This window comes from Dermochelys coriacea, chromosome 9 (assembly GCF_009764565.3).
Source record: "Dermochelys coriacea isolate rDerCor1 chromosome 9, rDerCor1.pri.v4, whole genome shotgun sequence".
Classification (NCBI taxonomy): domain Eukaryota; kingdom Metazoa; phylum Chordata; order Testudines; family Dermochelyidae; genus Dermochelys; species Dermochelys coriacea.
Genome location: NC_050076.1, coordinates 49,189,767 through 49,210,077, shown reverse-complemented (window position 1 = coordinate 49,210,077; position 20,311 = coordinate 49,189,767). Strand labels below are relative to the sequence as shown.

The 20,311-nt window shown below is 38.9% G+C and overlaps 1 protein-coding gene across 3 annotated transcripts in view; it reads right to left on the bottom strand.

The window, feature by feature from the left end:
• STAG1 (stromal antigen 1) overlaps positions 1 to 20,311 on the bottom strand; it is a 379,263-nt gene that overhangs the window by 332,589 nt on the left and 26,363 nt on the right. For 2 of the 3 annotated variants that reach the window (XM_038415257.2, XM_043492802.1), the window contains one exon: positions 6,502 to 6,553. The exons of the other annotated variant lie outside the window; for it this stretch is intronic. The gene's annotated coding sequence lies outside the window, so the exon portion shown is untranslated. The remainder of the gene's footprint in view (positions 1 to 6,501; positions 6,554 to 20,311) is intronic. 3 annotated transcript variants of the gene reach the window in all.

Below are 20,311 nucleotides of genomic sequence, written 5' to 3'. Positions count from 1 at the left end.
ATTTTCCAGAGCAATAGCTGCTAAGATGCTTCTTCAAGTTCTGGATGGAATGATAGAGTATACATATTTGTTGAAGAATTGTAGCTCCAACACCAGTATATTTATATTCTAAACCTTTCTGGAAACCATAAGGATGATTTAAAAATGCTGAAAAAAATATTTTTTTTTAAGGGGAGTTCTGAACCACCTCTCTAAAGGTATGTCTATGCTACCCACCAGATCGGGGGGCAGCGATCCATCCAGAGGGGATCAAATTATCATGTCTAGCCTAGATGCAATAAATCGATCCCCGAGTGCTCTCCCGTCGACTCCTGTACTCCACGGCTGCAAGAGGCGCAAGCAGAATTGATGGGGGGAGCTGCAGCAGTCGACTCACTGTAGTGAAGACACCGCGGCAAGTAGATCCAAGTATGCTGACTTCAGCTACATTACTCACATTATTAAATTTGTTAGTCTCTAAGGTGCCACAAGTACTCCTTTTCTTATAGCTGAAGTTGTGTAACTTAGATTGATTCTCCCCGCCCCAGTGTAGACCAGGGCTAAGAGACTGATTTGCTCCTGCATTAAACAAATGTTAGGGTTTTTAGACATTGCTGATTGTACTAACAGAGACAGGAAGTTTCAGAGGGAGTAGCTGCAGACTGTGCTTGGAGGCAGCAGTGAGTGGTGCAATTGGTCCATCTGTGGGTTGTCTGACTGTTTTGTTTTCTATGTACAAGCTTTATAGCTGGGCCATGGGCCTCTGAGTAAGCAGAGTGGCTAGTCCTTGGAGCTTTGATCAGCCCAGCTGTTTGACATCTCAGACTGATTAAATGCTCCCTGGTGGTGAGGATGGAGCTGAGCTGAGCTAAACAGGGAAGACCTGGTATAAAAAAAAAAATCACTTTGATAGGCAAACTTGAAAACAATGAAAAGAGGCACCTAACAGTGGAGTTTCAGAGGGACTTGAGAGGGAATAAGAGAGGCTTTCCTTCCAAGTTTAGCACTACACCTGTGATATCAAGATGACCACTGATAGAACAATGGTGATGACCTGTAATGGATGTGCCATGTTGTCTTTTCTGCCTGAAGACAGAAAGGATTTCATGTGCATGAAGTGCAAGTTGGTGATGTGCTGGAAGAAAAGATTCTTGGACTGCAGGAGCAAGTAGAGATGCTACTGAGAATAAGAGAAGCAGATTACTTCCTAGATAGCCAGGTTTGAGAAACAGCAGTACCCTAGGTTCAAGAAAGAATGGAGCTGGAGACAAAAGAATCAGAGAGGGGGCTGGCAGTTTGTAACCAATAGAAGCAAGAGGTCACAGTTGCATTTTACACAGCTGAAGATGGGCAGGCTGTGGCCACCACACAGAAAAAGACTAGGAGTATTTTCCAAATAGCTAGAAGTTTTGAATCAATACCAGATCCTTAATGTGGAAACAGTGCAAGATACCCCTCGAGACTCAGTAGGTCCAAAAAGAAAGGGCAGATGCGTGGGACACACATGTTGAGGGCAGTTCGGCCCAACTTGTAATAAAATCAAGCTTGCCTGCAAAGAAATCATCAATCATCCAAGGAAAACTAAAGCTCCTTGCGAGGGATTCAGTACTCAGAAGAATCAAAAAAAGCATTCTGCAAGTCACAGGTGGACAACAGGACAGTGTGCTGCCTGCACAGAGCCAAAACACAAGATGTCATTCCAAGACTAGATAGGCTTCTAAAGTCAACTGGAAAGGTTCCGTTGGTGATGGTTCATATCAGCACTAATGACACTGCCTAACAGGATATCACACAGATAACAGATTACTTAAGGACACTCGGAAGCGTCCCAAGAAAAAAAAATTGTCAAGCAATCTTCTCTGAAGGTTTTCCTGTCCCATAAGCAAAGGTGTGACCCAAAGCAATCTTGGTCACTTGGTAAACTAGTGCAAGCAAATAATGTGTGTTTTAATACAAGTAGAAAATGTAAACGTTTACATCTAGAAACAAAGAATGTAGGCCATACTTGCAGCATGGGGGACTCTATCCTGAAGAAAATATGGTGGCCTGTGGTGGATAATCAGAAGAACATGAGCTCCCAATGTGATGCTGTGGCCAGAAGAGCTACAGCTATTGTGGAACGCATAATTAGGGGAATGTCAAGTAGGAATAGAGAAGTTATTTTACCTCTGTTTTTGACACTAATGCAACCACTGCTGGAATACTGTGTCCAGTTCTGGTGTCCACAATTGAAGAAGGATGTTGATAAATTGGAAAGGGTTCATAGAAGAGCCATGAGACCGATTAAAAGATTAGAAAACATGCCTTATAATGGTAAGACTCAAAGAGATCAATCTATTTACCTTAACAAAGTGAAGGTGAAGGTGTGACTTGATCATAGTCTACCTGGGGAACAAATATTTAATAATGGGTTCCTTCAACCTAGCAGAAAATGGTCTAACATGATCCAATGGCTGGAAGTTGAAGCTGGACAAATTCAGACTGGAAGCAAGGCATAAATACCCTCACTATAAAAAATTTAACTACTAGAACAATTTAGCAACAGTCATGGTGGATTCTTCATCACTGGTAATTTTTAAATCAAGATAGGACTTTTTTCTAAAAGAGCTGTTCTAGTACAAAACAGAATTATTTCAGGTAAGTTCTATGGTCTGTGTTAGACAGGTCAGAATAGATTAGTCAGAACAGTGGTCCCTTCTGGATTTAGAATCCATAAGTAGACTCTACAGGCTCTAAGGGAGCAATAAGTTTTGCAGATAAATTCTCTATTATCAAAAAATTTCAGAAACAAAAACCCAACTTGGTCCCCTAATAGCCTCCCTGGCAGGTTCTAGCAACAGCCAAGGCCCCAGTGACTACCTGGGGGGAGGGGGGGGGGCTGGTCTTAGACTTCTTTGCTACTGGATGAGAAAGTGTTCCAAGGCAGTACAAAGGGCACAGAAAGGCTAGCTACAATCAGACTCCAAGAATAGAACCAAGATCCTTGCTCTCTGCAGAGAAGTTGCCATTATCTAAGGTCAGTCACTGATAGTAGTGTAATCACTGCAAAGCCAGAGCAGAGGGTGGGGGGAGAGAGAGAGAGCAGTTCCTGGATGGAGAACTGGGTACCAAAATCTTTCCTTGGCCAAACTGGTGAAGCTCCTTGATTAGACAGGTTACCAAAGCCACTCACTGAGCCATTAACGTTGAATTTCAAAAAAATCTTGGAGCAGCAAGTAAGTTCCAGAAGACTGGAAGAAAGCTAGTATTGCTGCAACTTTTAAAAAGAGTAAACAAGATGACCTAGGTAATTATAAGCCTGTCAGAGCCTGACCGGGATCCCAGGCAAGGTAATACAGCGGTTGAGCAACCCAGTTTCAATACTGCTACAGTCCCTACATCAGCAGAAAACTATTTTACTAAAGTAATCCAAACGTTTCATCTGACATGATCCTTAGAATCATAGAATATTAGGGTTGGAAGAGACTTCAGGAGGTCATCTAGTCCAATCCCCTGCTCAAAGAAGGACCAACACCAACTAAATCATCCCAGCCAAGGCTTTGTCAAGCCGGGATTTAAAAACCTCTAAGGATGGAGATTCCACCACCTCCCTAGATAACCCATTTCAGTGCTTCACCACCCTTCTACTGAATTACTGTTTCCTAATATCCAACCTAGACCTCCCCCACTGCAACTTGAGACTATTGCTTCTTGTTCTGTCATCTGCCACACTTAGAACAGTCTAGCTCCATCCTCTTTGGAACCCCCCTTCAGGTAATTGAAGGCTGCTATCAAATCTCCCTTCACTCATCTCTTCTGCAGACTAAATAACCTCTGTTCCCTCAGCCTCTCCTTTTAAGTCATGTGCCTCAGCCCCCTAATCATTTCCGTTGCCCTCCACTGGACTCTCTCCAATTTGTTCACACCCCTTCTGTAGTGGGAGGATCAAAACTCAATGCAATACTCAAGGTGTGACCTCACCTGTGCCGTACAGAAGGGAATAATCACTTCCCTCGATCTACTGGCAATGCTCCTACTAATACAGCCCAATATGCCGTTGGCCTTCTTGGCAACAAGGGCACACCGCTGACTCATATCCAGCTTCTCGTCCACTGTAATCCCCAGATCCTTTTCTGCAGTTTAGTTTTCTGCTGCTTAGCCAGTTGGTCCCCAGTCTGTAGCGGCGCATGGGATTCTTCCTTTCTAAGTACAGAACTCTGGACTTGTCCTTGTTGAACCTCATCAGATTTCTTTTGGCCCAATCCTCCAATTTGTTGAGGTGACTCTGGACCCTATCCCTACCCTCCAGCGTATCTACCTCTCCCCACAGCTTAGTGTCATCTTCAAACTTGCTGAGGGTGCATTATCCAGATCATTAATAAAATGTTGAACAAAACTGGCCCCAGGACCGACCCCTGGGGCACTCCACTTCATGCTGGCAGCCAACTAGACATTGAGCCATCAATCACTACTCGTTGAGCCCAACAATCTAGCCAGCTTTCTATCCACCTTATAGTCCATTCATCCAACCCATACTTTTTTAACTTGCTGGCAAGAATACTGTGGGAGACCATACCAAAAGCTTTGCTAAAGCCAAAATATATCACATCCACAGATAGGAGATTGTAGAAATTACTTGTAAACTCTCATTTAACAGCATTAATATGGAAACATCTTACTACAAACACCAAAGGCGATATGAGGCAGCAATTTACAGAATAGCTTATATTCCTCCATTAACTGAAATATAAACAGTAGCAACAGAACATGCCAAGAAAAATTAACCCCAACTCTATTGATCATACTATTCACATCGCACATTACATATGGGATGGGGATAGTGTAGTTTATCACATTTAATGGGGAATTATTCATTTAAAATGAATGAACAGTGAGTGTAAGGAATATCAAAGCGCACAGATTTTCCCCTGGCTGTATTTAGAAACAAAGCCCTATTAGGTTATTTTATCCACCCATCCACCTGCCAATAAAGGATTGTGCTGAATATTCAAAAGATTTGTCTAGTCTAATTTTAAGTGATTAAAGTGGCAAGAGACGACTCCAGTCTAACTGACCTCTATGTTATTAAGTGTACCTTTGGTCAATTTTAATCAACTTACATCTATTGACATGCCATTGTTAAACCCTAAACAATTATTCCTCCTTGGAGTATTTCATTCCCTTTAAATACTGACCATACGTATGGTTATATCCCTGTTAGTTATTGCACCGTACATATTTTAAGTTTTTTAAACCTTTAGTAGCTCTAAATATATTCCTCCAGGTGCTAAAATATTTTCCCCCAGTTCATCAGCATTTTTTGGATACCAGAACCTAGAACTCTAAATAGTACCCTAGATGTGATATGACATGGGTCAGATACAAAACAAATGTCACTTCCTTGATCAGTGAAGAATTTTCTCTGTATTATACTACACTAAGTGTAATTGGCTGTTTTTGTCATTAATATTGAACGACCAGATCATATCTAATTTGCTTTGCACAAAAGCTTGTTAAGATATTTCTAGTTCAGTAACGTACCATTCCCTTCTGAGCATTAGACCAGGAGGAAAGAGTCAGAGAATCTTCTCAGACTATGCTGAAATATCCTATTTTTGACACTCCAGCCTCCTTCCCTCACACCCTTTTCTCATCTACTTGTCATGTCTTCCCATGGCTACCATTATGATGATTAGAGTGGAGCCTTGTAGCTATACCTTAGTTAGAGTTGTGTTATAAAATTAGTTTAAAATCTTTTTTCTCTCAAATATAGAAGTCCTTTTAGAATGAATTTCACACATGGTTAGTTTTTACACATTTTTTCTTCTGAATTTAATACTGAATATCTGAAATTGGGCTTTTTATTAACTTTGTCCTTGGCAGTCCAACCCTTCACTGTTAACCGATAAACTATTTACTACATAATTTGGTAGAGAGATTTATCCCTCTACTTTACATCTGATGTAATATTTACCTGCAATTGCACTTTGGGTTATTTTTAAGAATTATTCGTAATAGTTTAAACTATGTATGGCAAATTTTTGTCAAATATACTCTTCTCTGTTGTATAGATAAAAAACAGACTCCAGCAATATAGTTATATTTTTCAGTCAGATTCTATGCTACTAGGCAGAAGATTTTATATATGGGGGCCCGGCACACAGCACTGTTGTGAAGTGTACACTTCTTCATCCCCAACAGATTTGCCCCTCTTATTTAATCATCTACCTTTAAGCATGAAAAAAACCACAAGAAAGTAATATACAAAAAAATTAATTGAAAAATAGTCAAGTTAACTTGTACTACATACAATTCACCTGAGACAAACATGAAAAAGCGAGGAAAGAAAAAGGTTAAGCCATTACAGCACATACCCTTCTGTGCTCTAGCCACAATACACTTTACCCCATTATCACAATTACGCAACATCACAACTCCTTTGTAATGTCACCAGGTATAATTCATGTTTTGTGTCTGTACCAAGACTATGTATCCCTAAGGCATTAGCTATTTGAAGTTGGAAGATTGATCAATGGAGCTTACCTTTAAGAATGTATTAACATGCAATGGAGCTTCTGGCTGACACTCCTGATACCTAGAAAAGCAAAAATCAAGTGTGTATTAGGTTTCTCCTGCCAACCATTTCCACAGTGCCAACAAAGCTTGAGGTATAAAGCATGACCTCAAATCTGAACCACCACTTCCAGATGGAAATTTAGGAGCTCTCCAAACAAACGTTTGAATGTAAGAATGGCCATACTGGGTCAGACCAAAGGTCCATCCAGCCCAGTATCCTGTCTACCGACCGTGGCCAATGCCAGCTGCTCCAGGGGAGTGAACCTAATAGGTAATGATCTAGTGATCTCTCTCCTGCCATCCATCTCCACCCTCTGACAAACAGAGGTTAGGGATACCATTCCTTATCCATCCTGGCTAATAGCCATTAATGGACTTAGCCTCCATGAATATATCCAGTTCTCTTAAACCCTGTTACAGTCCTAGCCTTCACAACCTCCTCAGGGAAGGAGTTCCACAGGTTGGAACCTGTTTTGGGTTCACAATTTAATCACTGCCAATACAGCCATTCTCCATTTTCAGATGTGCTGGACAGAATAACAGAATGTAAAATGAGCCAAAGGTTAGTTATGAGGAAATGTTCTGAAAGGAACCTAAGGATCGTCCACCAATCTTCAGAGACTGAAGGTGACAAATTCTTCTGTTTAGCGCAAGAATTCACCCACAGGTGTTAATCTTTCAGTTCTGCAGAGATAAGGAATAAACATCTCGTGTGCTCAAGCAAATTTTAATTACTTGTAGTAGGACTGAGGCCATAGGCTACTTTCAGTTAAAATGGTCACCATTTCCCTACAGCCTGTGCAATAGATTAGATCGTCCGTCTCAGGATAAGATGGGAGTTTCTGAGGAGTAACTGCATATCCTGTGCTCAGAGGTAACAGCCTTGGCTAATTTGTGAGTTTGGTATGTTTCTGAAAGGATTGTGATTGGGTTTTCAAGCCTCTCCAAGCCATATGTGTGATCTCTCCAGGTGCTTTTAAAATTCTTCTGGTTAATGAAGGAGTTGTGCTGACCCAATTATACTAGCTATATAAGCCAGCTGCAAAGGGAACTTTGAATCAGAGAACAGGCAAACTTGGGATCTGAGTTACTACAGAAAATTCTTTCCTGGGTATCTGGCTGGTGAATCTTGCCCATATGCTCAGGGTTTAGCTGATCGCCATATTTGGGGTTGGGAAGGAATTTTCCTCCAGGGCAGATTGGAGAGGCCCTGGAGGTTTTTCGCCTTCCTCTGTAGCATGGGGCATGAGTCACTTGAGGGAGGCTTCTCTGCTCCTTGAAGTCTTTGAACCATGATTTAAGGACTTCAATAGCTCAGACATAGGTGAGGTTTTTCGTAGGAGTGGGTGGGTGAGATTCTGTGGCCTGCGCTGTGCAGGAGGTCAGACTAGATGATCAGAATGATCCCTTCTGACCTTAGTATCTATGAATCTCTGAAACACTAACAGGAGTGTTTGAAGGTATTTGTAGCAGGGAATTTGCTCATCTTCTACCTAGGTACATTTCTACATCAGTAATAATGGACAACATTGGAACAGTATTTGCAGCCTGGAGGAGATGCACGTCTTCCTTCCTGACTGAAGGCACAAGAAGAGTTTTCCTGAATGTGAAATGCAAGTTGATGGGAAGAAAAGATTTGTGGTCTTGAAGAACCATCAACCTGACAGCACCAAAGAGAATGAAGACTTCTTGAACAACAAGATCTGGGAATCATTGCCACAGATTCAACAAGGGAAGAAATTAGCAATGGAGTCATCGAAAGTAGAAATCAGAAAAAGAGGATTGGCAGTTTATGATCACTAGAGGAAAGTGAACCAGAAGGCATTCTACATAGCAGAATACATCATCAGGTAGGGTTCAAAAGAGAGAAGTTCATGGAGAATAGGTCCATCACTGGCAATTAGCCAGGATGGGCAGGGATGGTGTCCCTAGCCTCTGTTTGTCAGAAGCTGGGAATGGGCGACAAGGGATGGATCACTTGATGATAACCTGTTCTGTTCATTCCCTCTGGGGCACCTGGCATTGGCCACTGTCAGAGGATAGGATACTGGGCTAGATGGACCTACTAGTCTGACCCAGTACTGCTGTTCTTATGTAGTCTACAAGGCATCTGCAGAAAATCTCTCTCTGAAATTTCACTAGACGAACAAATTAAGAGCTGCAGGGGACATATATGAGGATGGCTGCTCAGCTCAATCCAGAAGGACATCACACCTCCTCAAGAGAAGATGAGAACAGTCCCTGTTTTCAGGGACTCCATGTTAAGAAAAGTGGGTAAAAAATTCTACAAGAGACAAAAAAAGGACAGAAGAATTGTGTGCCGTCTTCCCGGAATTAAGATAAGAGATATGATAAGATGGCATTCTGAAGCTGATGCACAAAACTCCGCTGGCAATTAAACAAATTGGCACGAGTGACATGACATCATGCTTCAAAGATTATTGAACCCTTCGGGATCTTGGAAGGGAGGAAAGGCCAGGTGATATTTTTGGAGATCTCTCTTATCCCATGAGGAAAGGGGAGGTGAACCTCTGGGCTAGGTAAGTGATATAAAGTAGAGGAATTTGTTTTCATGGAATGTTAGCCACATTACATAGAGAGATCTAGAGAGTGTGGACGGCCTTCATCACAATGGCACAGAAACCAATCTTGTGGAATAGACTAGTTAGATTATTTGGAAGCCATTTAATAACAAACAATAATGGGGTAAACACAGTACAAATACTATGCAATGCAGACTAAATAAGTCACAAACATCGTGAATCATGGTGTCAAGGGATGTAAAGAAAACAAATATAATTACTGCAAAAAGTACAGAAATTAGAAGTTCAGGCAATTATCAGCATATAAGCTATATTCTTGAACCCAAACAGACCTCACCATTGCCACGACTGTACGTCAAAGACCATAGCTTTAAATTTCAGCCTTTTAGCGATGCCATCCATGCAAAGCCTTCATTAACTACCACCACCAAGCACAAACTACTACATTAAACATGCCGAAACAACAACTTGATGAAGGGAACGTGCGCAGAAGGACAGGTTGGGGGGTAGTTTGTTGCGTCCATTTCTTCAGCCAGAATGGCCCTCAGCCTTTACTATTGGAATCAGATGTTTTTAGAGAATTCGTGTTGCTTATTAATTATAATTCCATCATATCCTAGTGTTTACATAGGAACATAGGACTCAAAGGGACCTCCTGGATCAGAGTCCAGTTCCAATATTGCAAGCAACCATGTCATACTCCCATTCATAAATTTATCAAACTCCATCTTAGAACAAGTTAGAATTTTTTCTCCCACTATTTCTATTGGAAGGCTATCCCAGAATTTCACTCCTGTCATGGTCAGAAACCTTCTTCTAATTTCCAACCTAAATTTTTTCATGGCTGGCTCACACCCATTTGCTCTTGTTCCAACATTGTTCTTTAATGACTATAATTGTGCACAGTATTGCAAATGAGGTCTCAGTGTCTTGTACAATGGCATTAATACTTCCTTATATCTACCAACTCACCTCACATATCCTAGGATCACATTTGCTGTTTTTTACAAATGCATTTCTTTGGTGGCTCATAATTATCCTGTAAACTAATACATCCAGGTCTTTTTTCGCCTCTGCTGCTTCCAACTGATGAACCCGCAACTTATAGTGGTAATTCTTGCTATAGCTCCTAAGTACATGATCTTGCACTTTGTACTATTAAATTTAATCTAATTTCATCCAGTACTCTAGGTCATCCAATTCTTCCTGTATAATATTCTGATCCTCCTCTGTATTGACAATGCCTCCCACTTTGTGTCATCAGAAAATTTCATTAGCACATTCCTACCTTTTGTGGTAAGATCATTAATAAAAAATATTAAAATAAGATTGGTCCAAATACTTGAGGAACTTGACTAGTAACCTCCCTCCAGCATAACCTGTTATCTCCCATTTAGCCTCTTCCTTACTCATTTTATTATTCTTGTACTAATCCCCATCTCCTCCAACAAAACTGATAATTTCCCATATGGTACCAGGTCAAGTGCTTTATTACAAGGCAAACAGACTAGACCTACTATATTTCCCTTACCTAAGAAATCATTCATCTTCTCAAAGAAAAGTATCATATTAGTCTGGCACATTCTACCTTTGCAGACCTTTGTTGCATTTTGTCCCATTTTCACTTAACTCCATATTTCTAATTACTCTTTCCTTCAAAATTTGGTTCAAAAGTCTTGCATTCTATTGAAGTCAGACTAACAGGTCATTAGTTGCCCAAATCACCTTTTTCTCCTTCTTAAATACAGCTACAATGTTAGTTATTCTCCACTCCAGTTTTGATATATCTATTTAAAAATTTGCTACTGGTCTTGCAACTTCATAGATTCAAAGGCCAGAAGGGACCATTTTGATCATCCAGTCTGACCTCTGTATAATGCAGGCCATAGAACTTACCCAAAATAATTCACATAGCCTATCTTTTAGAAAAACATCCAATCTTGGTTTAAAAATGGTCAGTGATGGAAAATCCACCACGATGCTGGATAAATTTTTCCAATGATTAAATACCTTCACTGTGAAAAATGAATGCTTTGCTTCCAGTCTGAAATTGTCCAGCTTCAATTTCCAGCCATTGGATAATGTTATGTTTTTCTCTGCTAGATTGAAGAGCCCATTATTAAATATTTGTTCCTCAGGTAAATATTTATAAACTGTAATCAAGTCACTTTTTAGCTTTCTTTGTTCAAAATGCATCTGATGAAGTGAGCTGTAGCTCACGAAAGCTTATGCTCAAATAAATTTGTTAGTCTCTAAGGCCACAAGCACTCCTTTTCCTTTTGCAAATACAGACTAACACGGCTGCTACTCTGAAATTTGTTCAAATTGGGACTCTATGAACCCTCTCCAATTTACCAACATCCTTCTTGAATTAAGGACCCCAGAACTCGACACGGTACTCCAGCAGCAGTTGCATTAGTGCCAAATACACAGGGAAAATAACTTCTCTATTCCTACTCGAGATTCCATTATTTATTCATTCCAGAATAGCCTTAGCTCTTTTGGCCACAGCATTACATTGGGAGCTCAAGTTCCGATGATTATCCATCACAGTCACCGAAATCTTCTTCAGAGTCACTGCTTCCTAGGATAGTCCCCCGTCCTGTAACTATGGCCTATATAGATTCATAAATACAAAGGTCAGAAGGGACCATTCTGATCATCTAGTCTGACCTCCTGCACAGCGCAGGCCACAGAATCTCACCCACCCACTCCTACGAAAAACCTCACCTATGTCTGAGCTATTGAAGTCCTTAAATCATGGTTCAAAGACTTCAAGGAGCAGAGAAGCCTCCCTCAAGTCACTCATGCCCCATGCTACAGAGGAAGGCGAAAAACCTCCAGGGCCTCTCCAATCTGCCCTGGAGGAAAATTCCTTCCCAACCCCAAATATGGCAATCAGCTAAACCCTGAGCATATGGGCAAGATTCACCAGCCAGATACTACAGAAAATTCTTTCCTGGGTAACTCAGATCACATCCATCTAATATCCCATCTCAGGGGATTAGGCCTATTTACCCTGAATATTTAAAGATCAATTACTTACCAAAATCACATTATCCCATCATACCATCTCCTCCATAAACTTATCGAGTAGAATCTTAAAGCCAAATAGATCTTTTGCCCCCACTGCTTCCCTTGGAAGGCTAATCCAAAACTTCACTCCTCTGATGGTTAGAAACCTTCGTCTAATTTCAAGTCTAAACTTCCTGGTGGCCAGTTTATACCCATTTGTTCTTTTGTCCACATTGCTGCTGACCTTAAATAATTCCTCTCCCTCTCCTGTATTTATCCCTCTGATATATTTATAGAGAGCAATCATATCTCCCCTCAACCTTCTTTTAGTTAGGCTAAACAAGCCAAGCTCCTTAAGTCTCCTTTCATAAGACAAGGTTTCCATTCCTCGGATCATCCTAGTAGCCCTTCTCTGTACCTGCTCCAGTTTGAATTCATCCTTTTTAAACATGGGAGACCAGAACTGCACACAATATTCTAGGTGAGGTCTCACCAGTGCCTTATATAATGGTACTAAAACTTCTTTATCCTTACTGGAAATGCCTCTCCTGATGCATCCCAAAACCGCATTAGCTTTTTTCACAGCCATATCACATTGGCAGCTCATAGTCATCCTATGATCAACCAATACTCCAAGGTCCTTCTCCTCGTCCGTTACTTCTAATTGATGCGTCCCCAACTTATAACTAAAATTCTTGTTATTAATCCCTAAATGCATAACCTTACACTTCTCACTATTAAATTTCATCCTATTACTATTACTCCAGTTTACAAGGTCATCCAGATCCTCCTGTATAATATCCTGATACTTCTCCGAATTGGCAATACCTCCCAGCTTTGTATCATCTGCAAACTTTATTAGCACACTCCCACTTTTTGTGCCAAGGTCAGTAATAAAAAGATTAAATAAGATTGGTCCCAAAACCGATCCCTGAGGAACTCCACTGGTAACCTCCCTCCAACCTGACAGTTCGCCTTTTAGTAGGACCCGTTGCTGTCTCCCCTTTAACCAATTCCTTATCCACCTTTTGATGTTCATATTGATCCCCATCTTTTCCAATTTAACTAATAATTCCCCATGTGGCACGGTATCAAATGCCTTATTGAAATCTAGGTAAATTAGATCCACTGCATTTCCTTTATCTAAAAAATCTGTTACTTTTTCAAAAAAGGAGATTAGGTTGGTTTGGCACGATCTACCTTTTGTAAAACCATTTTTTATTTTGTCCCATTTACCACTGACTTCAATGTCCTTAACTAATTTCTCCTTCAAAATTTTTTCCAGGACCTTGCATACTACAGATGTCAAACTAACTGGCCTGTAGTTACCCAGATCACTTTTTTTCCCTTTCTTAAAAATAGGAACTATATTAGCAATTCTCCAATCATTCGGTACAACTCCTGAGTTTACAGATTCATTACAAATTCTTGCTAATGGGCTTGCAATTTCAGGTGCCAATTCTTTTAATATTCTTGGATGAAGATTATCTGGGCCCCCCGATTTAGTCCCATCAAGCTGTTTCAGTTTCGCTTCTCGCTCAGATATGGTAATATCTACCTCCATATCCTCATTCCCATTTGTCATGCTACCATTATCCCCAAGATCCTCTTTAGCCTTATTAAAGACTGAGGCAAAGTATTTGTTTAGATATTGGGCCATGCCTAGATTATCTTTAACCTCCACTCCATCCTCAGTATTTAGCGGCCCCACTTTTTCTTTGTTTTCTTCTTATTTATATGACTATAGAACCTTTTATTATTGGTTTTAATTCCCTTTGCAAGGTCCAACTCTACTCGACTTTTAGCCTGTCTTACTTTATCCCTACATGTTCTGACCTCAATTAGGTAGCTTTCCTTGCTGATCCCTCCCATCTTCCACTCCCTGTATGCTTTCTGCTTCTTCTTAATATTCTTTGTTCCTAGACGTATATATTTACGTGCAAGCATATTGTTTGCTTGCACCCATCTACCCAGCAATCCAGATTGTTCTGGATCAGTGATCTTTTTCTTCATTATTATTTACCATTCCTCAGTTTACGTGTCATCCACTATCATCAGTGATAATATTACATTTTCTTCCAAGTATTTGATAAGAATGTTACATAACATTGTGCTAAGAACGAATCCCTATGGGACTCCGCTGGAAACACCCACGTGATGACAATTCCTCATTTATAGACACACTCTAAGACCTCACCGCAGTTAGCCAGTTTTTAATCCATTTAATATGTGCCATGTTAATTTTATTTTGTTCTAGTTTTTTAATCAAAATTTCATGTGGCACCAAGCCAAATGCCTCAGAAAAGTCTATTACATGAATGCTATTACCTTTATCAACCAAACTTATGTCATAAAAAAAATCAAGTTAGTTTGACAGGGTTTATTTTCCATAAACCCATGTTGATTTTTGTTCATTACATTACCCTACTTCCATTCTTTATTACTCAAGTCCAGTATTTACAGCAACATTATCTTGCCTGAGATTGACATTATGCTAACAGGCCTATAATTATCCAGGTCATCCCATTTACCATTTAAAAAATTAGTCCACCATTAACTTTGTTTTCTGCAATTTCCCCGCTACTCCAATTTTCCATTACTGAAAATCAACATTAATGGTCCAGTGAGCTCCCCAACCAACTCTTTTAAAACTCCTGGATGCAAGTTATCTGGATCTGCTAATGTAAAAAAATTAGCAATTTGGTGCCAATTTTTTCAGCATACTAGGACAGATATTTATCCAATCCCCCAGACTTGAATGTTAAGCTTTTTGAGTTTGTTTCCACTTCAAGGTGATAATTTACATTTCTATATACTCATTCCTATTTAGCCATCCTGCCTTTGCTTCCATGTTCTACATTATCATCCTTATTAAATACTGAGGCAAAGTATTTGTTAGTTTTTGGGCCACATCTGCACTATCCTTAATCTCTACTCCATCCTACCTAACCATCCCAACTACACAGCAATCCCACTTCTCTTCTTGCTCTCTTTTTATTTATATGGCTAAAGAACCTTTTACTATTTGCTTTAATTTCCTATGCAAAGCCTCATTCAGTTTCACTTTTGACAACTCTCACTTTGTCCCTACAGTTTTTGACCTCCAATATCTATTAGCTTCCCTGCCACCCCCTTTTTTTTTTTTAACTCAATCTCTTCTTCCATTCTTTTTGGTCTCTCTGCTTACCCCTAATATCTTTTCTGAGGGGTCATTCAGTACATCAGGTCTGGAGCCCTTCTCTACAAATTCCTCCCTCTTGCTTCAGTTGCATATTCCAAACAGTTTTTGTACCTTTGACTTAAGTTCCAAGCATCCTTCACATTTAAGTCCCTCAGCTCTTCAGTCCAGATGATTTCATTCTCTTAGTTTCCCAAAATGGCCCTTTTAGAAATCAAAACCCTTAGTTATTTTTTTTAACTATTTTTCCATTTAATTTAAACTGAATCAACTCATGATCACTCAATCCAAGTTTATTTTCTATGACCAGCTTTCTATAATGTTCTTACTACTTACCAAAATCAAGTAAAATAGACCACCTCTGATGGTTCATTGGTTAAAGAAATCTATTTCATTCAGGAATAACTGGACTCTACCATTATTAACATTTGCTCTCCAATCCATACCTGGGAAATTAGTGTCCCATAATGAAAGAATTTCTCTAATAATATTAAAGAGATCTTTATACATACTCACATACAAACTCAGGGGCCTACAGGGCCACTAATGCTACCCCAATAGAACATTTTTCTATCCTTCCCCAAGGCAATTTTAACCTCAACAGACTGTACAGAAATAAGTGATAGAATGGATAAAACAGTCTAGCACATTACTGATAGATATACAACACTACCCCACCTTTACTTGATTTCATTTCCTCCTGAACAGCACACACCATCCAATACCTGTACTCGAGTTTACAAATAGGACTTTTGAGTCAATTGCCAAATGTGGTTGGACAAATGTAGGTACTGCTATAACATCTAATGAAGTTTACAAGTATCTTATTTTTATTCATGTAGCTTTACGGAGTAAGATAAACTCTTTTAAAACCTAAAATACCACACAGTTTAATAGTACAAACCTATTAAGTAGACGAAGTTAAAATTCAGCCTACTCTAAAAGCATCAGCAAACTCCCTGAGAAATAATCCCTAATCTTTCCAGATTGCCTCTCCACACAAAAGCCTTGAGGGAAAAAAAAGAACCTTGAACTCAGCCTCTGCCAGATTATCAGGAGAGAAATCCAGGAGTCATGGATCACTCACTGAGAAAATCATGCCATTGGACCCAACATTTATATCTGAAGCTGGGTTTTTTGAAGAGTACTGACTCATCTTTTTCATCAGGGAAAATCCTGGATAGAGGTGATCTTTGTGGTAGCTAGGGACCCAAATCATTAACCAGGGTAGATCAGATTTAAATCAAATTGATTTGAATCATGACTTAAATCACTAGTCAGGAAGACTCGATTTAATCATGGATTTCTACATAAAAGTGCATTCTTGTTGGTTGTTATAACCTTAAGACATTCTTCGCAACTCAGAGATAGATGAAGGGTTCATTTTTAGAAGGTACACACTATACATTTTTAAGTGATTTATTTTGAAAACTTTTCAGATTAGTTTTACAGCTATATCAGAAAATGAATGATTGTTTGGTTTTTTCATTTACCAAAGGTAATTGAAGCAGATATTTATGAAGTCATTGGGAGGTGATCATTAATATTTGAAGGATTTTCTTGCCATGCTGTATTATGAGGAGATCACCACCAGACAGACATTTAAACTGTTTTATTTAACTAAAACAACGGTATGTATTCTGGATTTTTTTCTTCAATAGCAAACATGTAATATTTTAACAAAACAAGCATATGAAGTTTTGAATTTAGTTAAACATTCAAGTTTTTTAAAATCAGGTTTGGTTTTGTTAAAATTGTTTTAAACTAAAATAGTTAAATGAATTTAAAAAAAATTAAATCTATGTCAGCCAGGTCAACATGAGAAACTTAAAATATTGGCTTCCGCAGCTAATTCAATCATCTTCACCTTCATTTTCCTGTTTGTTTATAATCTGGAAAAGAAAAACAAGCTTTCCTACTTTTTCAGGTCCCAAACGATTTCTCAATTTGGAATGAACTAATCCAAAGGAAAAACATTCTTTCTACACCGGCAGAAGAAGCTACTTCTGTTAAAAGTGGGATCATCACTTCAACAGCCTCTGAGTCCAAGCACTTAAGTGATTCCACTAGTTCACTGGTGTGACTTTCTTTAAAACATCTTCAGCAAACATATATTTCTTGAATGGGTCACCCTTAGCTCTGAAATTTATTATAGTTGACATTATGGAGGGATGACTGCTGGATGTCCCGTCATAGCCAACTCCTCTTCTTCAGCAGTTAAAGTTTGACCCTGGTACCAAATATTGAGAATATTTGCAAGAAAATGAGCTGGAGATAGTGCTTGTCCCATTCGTTTTTTTAATTATTGTAATTTAACTCTGTCATTGCATATTTCTCTTTTTAAGATCTCAATCAGTTCCTTCCAAATTTCAACAGCGTCAGCAATAAAACAGCTATTTTCCTGCATTTTGTTCAAGGCTACAGAAACAGGCTTCAGGGTACTCAGCATGTGTTCAACATTTCTCTTAAGCCCAATGTTGAGAACTTGGGCTGTGACGGTGCTATCTATTTTTTCACAATTTTGTTCACAAACTGTCATCAGATTAGGCCAGCTCTTGATACAGTGCTTAAAACAGTCCACTACTGAGTTCCATCACATGTCTTGTGGGAGAGTTAGCTTGGTTCCTCCCACTTTTTTCAGAGCAGCTGCTGCAAAGTGGTTGTTATGGAAGTATTTTGTAATTTCAACATCAGCAGCCTTTATTACTGGAACACTGAAGTCTTTGGCTAGGAGGTGCATCAAATCAGCACTGCAACTGTATGTTATTAGCTTGGGACTCTCTTCACTCTCTTCTAAATAATTTCTTCTCATCTTGGATACATTTGCAGCACCGTTTGTGACCAAGCTGCGTACTAGATATTTGATTTTTTCCCCACAGTTTGTTATAACTTTTACTGCTACTTCTTGTAAATATTCTGCATTGTGTGCATTTCCTGATGTATCAATTGGTTCTGTAAGGAAGACATTCCCTTTTTCTGTTGTCACACAAGCATATACAACAGGATCATTATGGACACTACTCCACCCATCAAGACTCAGGTTAATAGTTTCACCCTCCAGACCTTTTGCAGACTACTCAATTTCTCTTTCGTGCACTTTATCCAGCAATTTGCCCACAACATCTGCTCTGTTGGATGGACTGTATCCTGGTCTTAACGACTGGACCACATTAATGAAGCGTGGGTTCTCAATCAAACAGAAAGAGTTTGTTGCAGAAACAAACCGGGCAATTTTTTCATCAATTACCCCATTTTGTAATCTGCTGGTTCTTATCACAAACTTATCTATGGTTGTTTCTGGATGAAGATTTTTTTTCTTCTTTTTGCTACAGGTGATATACTGTGGCTATGTGACATACATGATGTGACTGAAACACTATCATTGGCAGATAACTCTGAAGCTATAGAAAATGATGGTGATCTTGAAGACGGATACTCTTCAGAATCCTGTATGCTGAGGGTGGAGTCTCCTAAACAAAGTAAGTCAATGCAGTTATTTAATTACTATTACCATACTGCTCATTTAGTATTACTCACTGCATTCATTGACACACTGTACTACTTTAAAGCTGAAATTGTAAAAGGAAGATCTGAATATTTCAGCTTTTTTAGTAATTTATTTTAGAGTAACAACTATATTTTTTTGCTCAAACATGAGAATTCAAGACTAGTCCAGAATGAAGAGAGGCAGTCCTTAAGAAAAAGTATGAAATAAAAAAGTTTACCAACGTGAAGATCCTGCATGTTCAGACATGTTCCTTTCATCATCTTCAACACAGCTTCCTCCTGAGAAGGAACACTTCTCATGATGTTATTTATTCAGGAAACCAGACCTTGCATTTCTTTGTTGCACTGTTTGCATTTTCATGCATGCCTGTCTTACCCACAGGTAGAGGAACTTCATTAAAATATTCCCAAACTGGGTCTCTTTTACAGCTTGCTGCCATTATAGGTTTTCCCTTCTACTGAGAGAATGGTATGGTAGATCTCAAATCAATGAAGCTATACTCAAAAAGACTGCAAGACTTCTAGAATATGCTGCTCAAATAGTTTCACTTTTGTTTCTACTGCCTGTCCCTCTCTTCTCACATTTATCTACAGACTTCTTCTCCTTGTCCAGATCTATTCCGCCCCCAACCATCTTCTATTCGTTGAACTTTTTGAAACTTTGCACTTTTAGAGAGAGTTAAGGGACTGTGTACACAAATTTGCAGAGGGACAATAGGGTTGAGGTCTGTTATTTCTCACCTCTATACATTATTTATTTAAAAATATTTTTGCTGTTAACAAGCACGTTATCTCTGGAGACACAAATTCACAGTTTGAGAACTGCAAAACTAGGCATCTCTGATGGTATCTTCTAGACTGAGCCCCATTGGGTAGATAGAAAGATTAACCTAAATAATCTGTACAGAAGTCCTTGGAGCCCCATAAGATTGGGTCTCTAATCCATGAACTATTGGAACTCACAAATTTTTTCTTAAACATTACATGAATATATTGTTTCATATTATAAAATTAGAATTTATATTCCCTATTCCATGACAGAATATCTTTGAGCTATAATGTATCTTAATTAAAGCTATATTTAGATGCTTGTTGAGGAAAAAAGTATTTTATCAAAAAAATCCGATTTAAATAAAAAAATCAGATACTTCTATATATTTATTTTTTAAATCACTGATTTTTATCCAGCCTGTCATTAACATAAATTATACCCGGAAGGAATAGATTCATTAGGCCTATAACCACACAACTATAAAAATCTAAAAGGAGGCATAATTTTGTGTCTATATGCTAGTTTTTAGCAAATTATTTCCACAAAAACGACTGTGGAATCACCTAGAATAAAAGGGATGAGTTTACCTCTCTCATCTACTTTTATCCTATTTATGTTTTCTTTTTCCACCTTCTCATTCTTTCCTTTCTCACCACTAAACTTGTTAGTACTGAACTTTACTGTTTGAACAAAAGAAAATGTATTTCTGTATTCTATTCGTTTTATTCACAAAGTTTAGTAACATTTTACAGCTGTGAAGAA